This window comes from Falco punctatus, assembly GCF_963210335.1.
Source record: "Falco punctatus genome assembly, chromosome: 3".
NCBI classification, from domain to species: Eukaryota; Metazoa; Chordata; class Aves; order Falconiformes; family Falconidae; genus Falco; species Falco punctatus.
This window is the reverse complement of record NC_137582.1, coordinates 50,754,986-50,760,985: the sequence shown is the minus strand read 5'-3', so window position 1 is coordinate 50,760,985 and position 6,000 is coordinate 50,754,986. Positions and strand designations below refer to the sequence as shown.

General features: G+C 38.6%; 1 long non-coding RNA gene across 5 annotated transcripts in view; it reads left to right on the top strand.

The window, feature by feature from the left end:
• Positions 1-1,920: 1,920 nt before the first annotated feature.
• LOC308061485 overlaps positions 1,921-6,000 on the top strand; it is a 78,666-nt gene continuing 74,586 nt past the window's right edge. For all 5 annotated transcript variants that reach the window (XR_013927243.1, XR_013927244.1, XR_013927245.1 and 2 more), the window contains exon 1: positions 1,921-4,643. This is a non-coding gene — a long non-coding RNA (uncharacterized lncRNA). The remainder of the gene's footprint in view (positions 4,644-6,000) is intronic.

The window sequence follows — 6,000 nt, the reverse complement described above, 5'->3', positions numbered from 1 at the left end:
TCCCAGTAGAGTAATATGTTCAGCAGAATTCTAAGATGTATTCTCCAACATCTGCAGTCTATTTGTGCCTCCAGAATATTTCCCATCAGCATTTGGGGAATCAAAAGGCGCTTTGAGAGATGGTCACCAATTCTCTACGCTGCATGATAACTTGTAAAATGTTTACTTCTTTAAACTTCTACTGAGCTGGTGGTTTCTTTCTTTCTTTCTTTCTTTCTTCTTTCTTTTTTTTTTTTAAGAAACTAACAACAGAAGGACATGGAAATACATTTTAAATTATTCTTTCATATAAATGGGTTCTGAATGTAGTAGTAACCTCCTGGGAAACAAGAAGACCTAGGAGTCATCATGGACAACACAGTGAATGTCTGTTCTGGGTGTGTGACAGAAAAAATGACTTACTAGACTGCACGTTAGAAGTGGGTAGACAATCACATGGGGAGTATTACATGTTGCATTTAAGATGACATGTCCTCATTTTGATTATTGCATTTGGTTTTAATAACCTCATCTAAAACAAGACAGGCACAGAAGTAGAAACAAGCTCTAGGCAGGTAGTGAAAATATCAGAGAGCTACATATTCCTTGTAGGAAGAAATTAAGAAGATTAGGTTTATTTACTCAGGAAAGTAAAAAGAACAAGAGACCATATAGCACTGGTCACGCTAGAAATAATAGTTAGTAGGCAGAAAAGCTATTTAAAACTCCTTTTCAACCTTTCCTGTGACCTAGGAATTGGGAACGTTAAGACACAAAAGGAAATAACAATTGACACAACATGTAATCAATCTGTGGGCATTGATTTTGCAGGACATCATTTGTACAAATAACAGAAAGTTCGCTGAAAATCTGACAAAAATATTTGGCACAAATATTAAATGAAAATGTCATTCAGGTAAGATAAATATAAATCCATCTAACTTTATTCAACAGGGCATATAAAGGCAAGAAGGAAGATGAGCATATTACCTTGACAATGGGAGTAACAAGGGAACATGTGTTCTTATGGCAGGGGGTCTCTCAGTCACCTGTTGCTATTCATGGGAAGCCATCTGTTTGCACGACACTGATTTCTACTTGATTTCAGTAACTGGGAGCACTTAATGATTAATAAATTGATCAAATTCCCATTGTTACTCTTCCTCATGAATAATTTAATCACTGGGAATTGTAAGATTTCATGTGGATGAGAGGAGGTATTTGTCCATGAAACAACGACAGTGAGAAATTATGGGCAGCTCTGCTCTAGTGCTACTCTGCGTGTGGAGACAGACTATGAAACTCAGTGGACCAGAAACAGGTATATTATGGCATTCTTCTAATGCAAGGCAGAAGAAGCAAGCTGTGGCACTGCATACGAAGCACATGAACTCACACCAAACAATAAAGAAACCATCTAAGGTTTTAATTTCATTCATCTTTTTTTTCTGAGATCCTTTTTCTGTTTCTCTTCTGTGAAAGCCAAATAAAAGCAACAAATAACAAAAAAATCCCTAAACAAACAGTTGGGACTTTGACTTGCGAAACTGTATTTGCATGTTTGTTCTGAAGAGGTTCCCATAGCCCAGCTTTGACTTTTATCTATCCCCACAGGATGTACTCCTACACTTTTTCTTCCAGGGTCCCATGCTTCCTGTGGGTGTTCCCACAGCTGCCAATTCAGACAGCTCCAGTCTGGAATAGGATTTGCACAATCCTGAGGATGCTATTCTCTCACTAAGTCAAGTGATTCCACACAAAAATATGGCAGATGTTTAGCATCAGGAATCAAAACAGCATTTTCGCACCACACAGCACATTCTTCTCTTCCTGATACCTTTCATTTCCTCTCTACAGGATATGGAGCAATTTTCCTCTTTTGCTGCTGTTCATGTGAACTCAGGAATCTGTGAATTATACCAGGACATCTGAATTCCCATGTAAACTTATCTGAGAGGTAAAGAGGCTCGATTCACTGATGTCTCATACTTTACTTTTTCCTGCCTCAAAGATAAGTACAGTGTTTGAAGAGGGGTAATAACACTAGATTACTTCTCGTCCTTGATTTTCAACTTTTCCTGTTTTTCAACACCTGAAAACCCAAGAGCTTCTGAATGCAATCTGTTCTCCAGAATAAGAATAACCATGAGCCAGAAATGTCTAAATGGCTATTAAACATTTCTGCAGAGGGGTCTGCAGGTCCTGGAGCTAAAGAAAGCCAGATTGACTGGTGCTGGAGATGAATATTCCTAATGACATCAATGGGTAGAGTCAAACAGATTTCAGCCACCTATGGCTTTGGATTATCCTATGGCATTTTCTTAAGGTCACCTAGCATCCTTTTGGTTGGTCTGATTGAGCTGTGCATGTGGCCCTCTTCACCAGACTTTTCAGCTGCATAGGGAAAGGCGTATCAGTGTTGGGCCGAGCACAGCTCGAACCATTCCCTGTCTTGTCTCTGGAATCTTTCAGTATTGCCCCATGCAAGGGTTGCTGTGATGCTGTAATGCCCACCAGAAAATGTGTACGTACACTTAGGTAGCTTTTGGGGTGAAAAAAACTTGGGAAAAGCTGTGCCTACAAGTCTGATTCCAAGCAGCAAAGAGGAATTAATTCATTTGCAGTCTGATTCTCTGTCACAGAGACCCTGGGTTTTCTGCAAATCTTGGGTTTAGCTGTCACACACTTGTCAAAGTGTTAGGAAAAAAAAGGACACATTGTGTAACAGAGGCTAAAGGAACTGCATGGCCGTCACATAAATTCTTTAAACCAGTGATTAAATTACTGTCTTTGTCCCCCATTCACTAAATTACTTCAAGAAATTACAACCTCTTTCTCTTCTCATGGTGGATCTGAGACCAAAATAAATATGAGGTACATTACAAACCCATCACTGTGTGCAATGCTGTTACTAATTTCATTTCTACTAAGAGTTTATATTATGCTGCCTTGTTGGGTCAATCTTTAAAGGAACCTATAGCCATTTGGAAGCTGCAGAATTCATGCGGAATTGTCCTCTCTGCTTTGTAGTACAGTTTATTGATAAGGATTATCTGAAAGCTTTTAAACTCAACATTTTTAGCAATGTAACATTCTCCCAGAAAAACGCACACTTTCTCTGAAAATGTTCAATTTTGGTTTAGCAGATTTAACATCTGTAGATTATAGGATTTTAAAAGCTTTACAGAAATATTTGGTCTTTTGCCTATTTTTGAAAAGGGAGTGCTGGGACATTCTCAAACAGCTATGCAAAATAAGCCCCATTTACACCAAATCCTTGACCTAAACATATCAAGCACAAGTTAAGCAGCTGCATGGAAGTCAGCTGAGAGAGTCAAAAGGCTTTTGAACTCATATTTCCAAATTGGACAGGTCCGTAGTGCTAGTATTGGTGGTGAATGAGGGATAGGCGATACCAAGCATACTTTAGAGGTTTGTAACACTGTCTTTTACAGTTTCCCCTTCAACTTCTGGAGCTGGGGGAGAGGTGCTACACAAACCTGTATGGCAGATCTCCTACCCAAGGCTTCCCATACATGGTGGGCAGCCTAAATGGCCTTTATGTTGCTTTGACTCTCCAGAGAAGAATGATTATGGCTTTTATCAAGCAAACTAACAAAAGGGCAACAGTGTTGCAGGAATAAAAAGTTCCATGCTTGGCCTGAATCTTGCAGAGATCCCTGCATATTTTACCAGACACTTGTTGAATTCCTTCAGGCTTCTCAGGAATGCCTCTAGCAGCAATGCTGCGGGCAGTATGTCATATAGTGTGAGCAACCTGGAGGAGAACACAGGTCCTGTTCTGTACAGCTTCTTCTCCACAGCTCTGTTTTTCTATTCTTGCTTCCCAGGAGAGAAGTCTGTGAAAGCTGAGCTGAATTTTAAAAGCTGAACTGATATCCTTAAATCCCAACAGCAGCACCAGCATCTTGATTGAAAATTACGTTTTTAACACCAGAGATCCTGTACAGGCAGGCAAGTGTGAGTTAAATTCTGTATAATTAGTCTGTGCTTCTCCTGGTGTATGGCTACTACTGATATTCTCTGCAGTGTTTCCACGTGTATGCAAGACTTCCAGACATAGCATTTCTTCATTTATTATTTTCTTATTCTTTCATTCACCTGAAAATTATTGCATTTTTATTGACTTCACTACATAATTAGTCACTATCCAATGATGTTTTGCCATGATAGGACTGACCTCTAATAGATAAAGAAGAGACTGTCATCAGCAAGAGAAGATTACCAAGGAGTACAGAAATTCCATGAAGTCCAAACTGTTTAGAAACATTTAGAAATGCATTTATTTCTGTAAGCTTTCCCAAGCTGACTGTTCCTTTACTTTTTCTGCTCAAGGTTAAAAGGACTAAGGGTCAGTATTACACTTCATTATATACTTTTTTTTAGTCTGTAAGATTTCTAAGAAAGCGTTCACAGTTTTGAAAATTCAACGCACTAGAGAGATAACAGGAGTTTTACCCTGGTTTATTCCCACATTATGTTTCTGTATTTCAGATCCTTTATATGAGTTTGCTAGAGGTAGTAGGAGCCACAAAGGATCGCTCTCAGAGGCAGAGACTGCAGATGACGCCGTGCTGAGAAGAGAGGATGCAAAGCACAAAGCTTCTGAGGTACCCACACAGCACCACAGGGAACCTTGGCAGGTCTGGGACACTTCTGTTCTGATTTGCAATATGGGAGGTGTATATTCCTGGAGTTTCTTGGCAAAATGAACTTTGTATATAGCACGTACTATTCACAGACACAGTTCTGGACTCAGTAAAAATTAAATGTGCATATTTCAAATCAGTTTTTCTTTCAGTACAGACTTTCCAGGATGTGAAGAAATACAAACTATATTCTTAAATTGTCATTATTCTCTACAGGATGATTTCTCAACAGTCACTAGGCAACATAGTTTTGTCTTACTGAAAGTGTAGCTGCTCAAGTTGGTTAATTGATTCAACTCTTCTGGACAGTCATTCATTTTAATATATATGATGAAAAAAATCATTCACATGCCATTCTACATTGGGAATTAGGATAAAAGTACTTTCAGTCTTCTTTCTGAGGTAAAAATTGCAGCTGGATCTTTTCTGCTCTTCTGTAAAGAAAGTCTTGAACTTGTTGACAAATATTGGCACTTTAGCTAGTGTTCATGGTTCTTGTGAGTGGACATGAGGAAGAGAATAGAACTTTAGCTGGCCTAAATCATATAGCAGTTACAATAATGTCTAGTTTTAGTAGATAATAATATTGTGAATAAATCCTTAGCAATAAACTCAGCTGGTTATTTGGTCAACAGAAGTGCTATACTGGCTGTTAATTACAAACTTATGTTGGATATGGTGCCAAGTACATGTTCTCAGTATTAGCCCAGAAGGCACTGGTTTTCAAAAGAGAAAAGCTCTTCCAGAAAATTCAGTTGTGAGACTGGTGCCTGAGACTAAAAGCACCAGACAACAGCTTTAAAAAGCTGTGGTACCTCCTCTTCCTTCCTAATCATTTGGATGTCTTTTTCCTTAGGGAGCATTAGTAGGTATTGACTAACATAGTTGGAAGAAAGTATGTCAGAGAACACAGACTCTGTGAACTACTTTTTGAGTTTGAGTTGATCTATGTAGGGATCAGCCACAAGCTAGCAAGGCTAGCAGGCTTAACAAGATGGGAAAAAGAATAAATATTACTAAATAGCTATGATGCCATGGAAAGGGCAAAAGATTATGAAAATTATTAGCTTGAGGGAAAAGTCATGTATACAGAGGGATGGAAACACTTGGCTAAATAAGTGCGTGGCATTCCATGGCTGTGATATCAGAATTCCCAATACCAGCCAGCTTCCCCTTTCTGAACTCTTCTGAATATGCCTAAATTTCCCGTTAAAAAAAAAAAAAAAAAGAAAAAAAAAAGGAAAATATAACCCGCTGTGAAGTAGGAAAATTTTTTGTTCTAGAGACGAGAACAGCACTGCTATTCATATGCATGAACACAGCCTCATCAGTGTAGGTTAATATTTAAAGG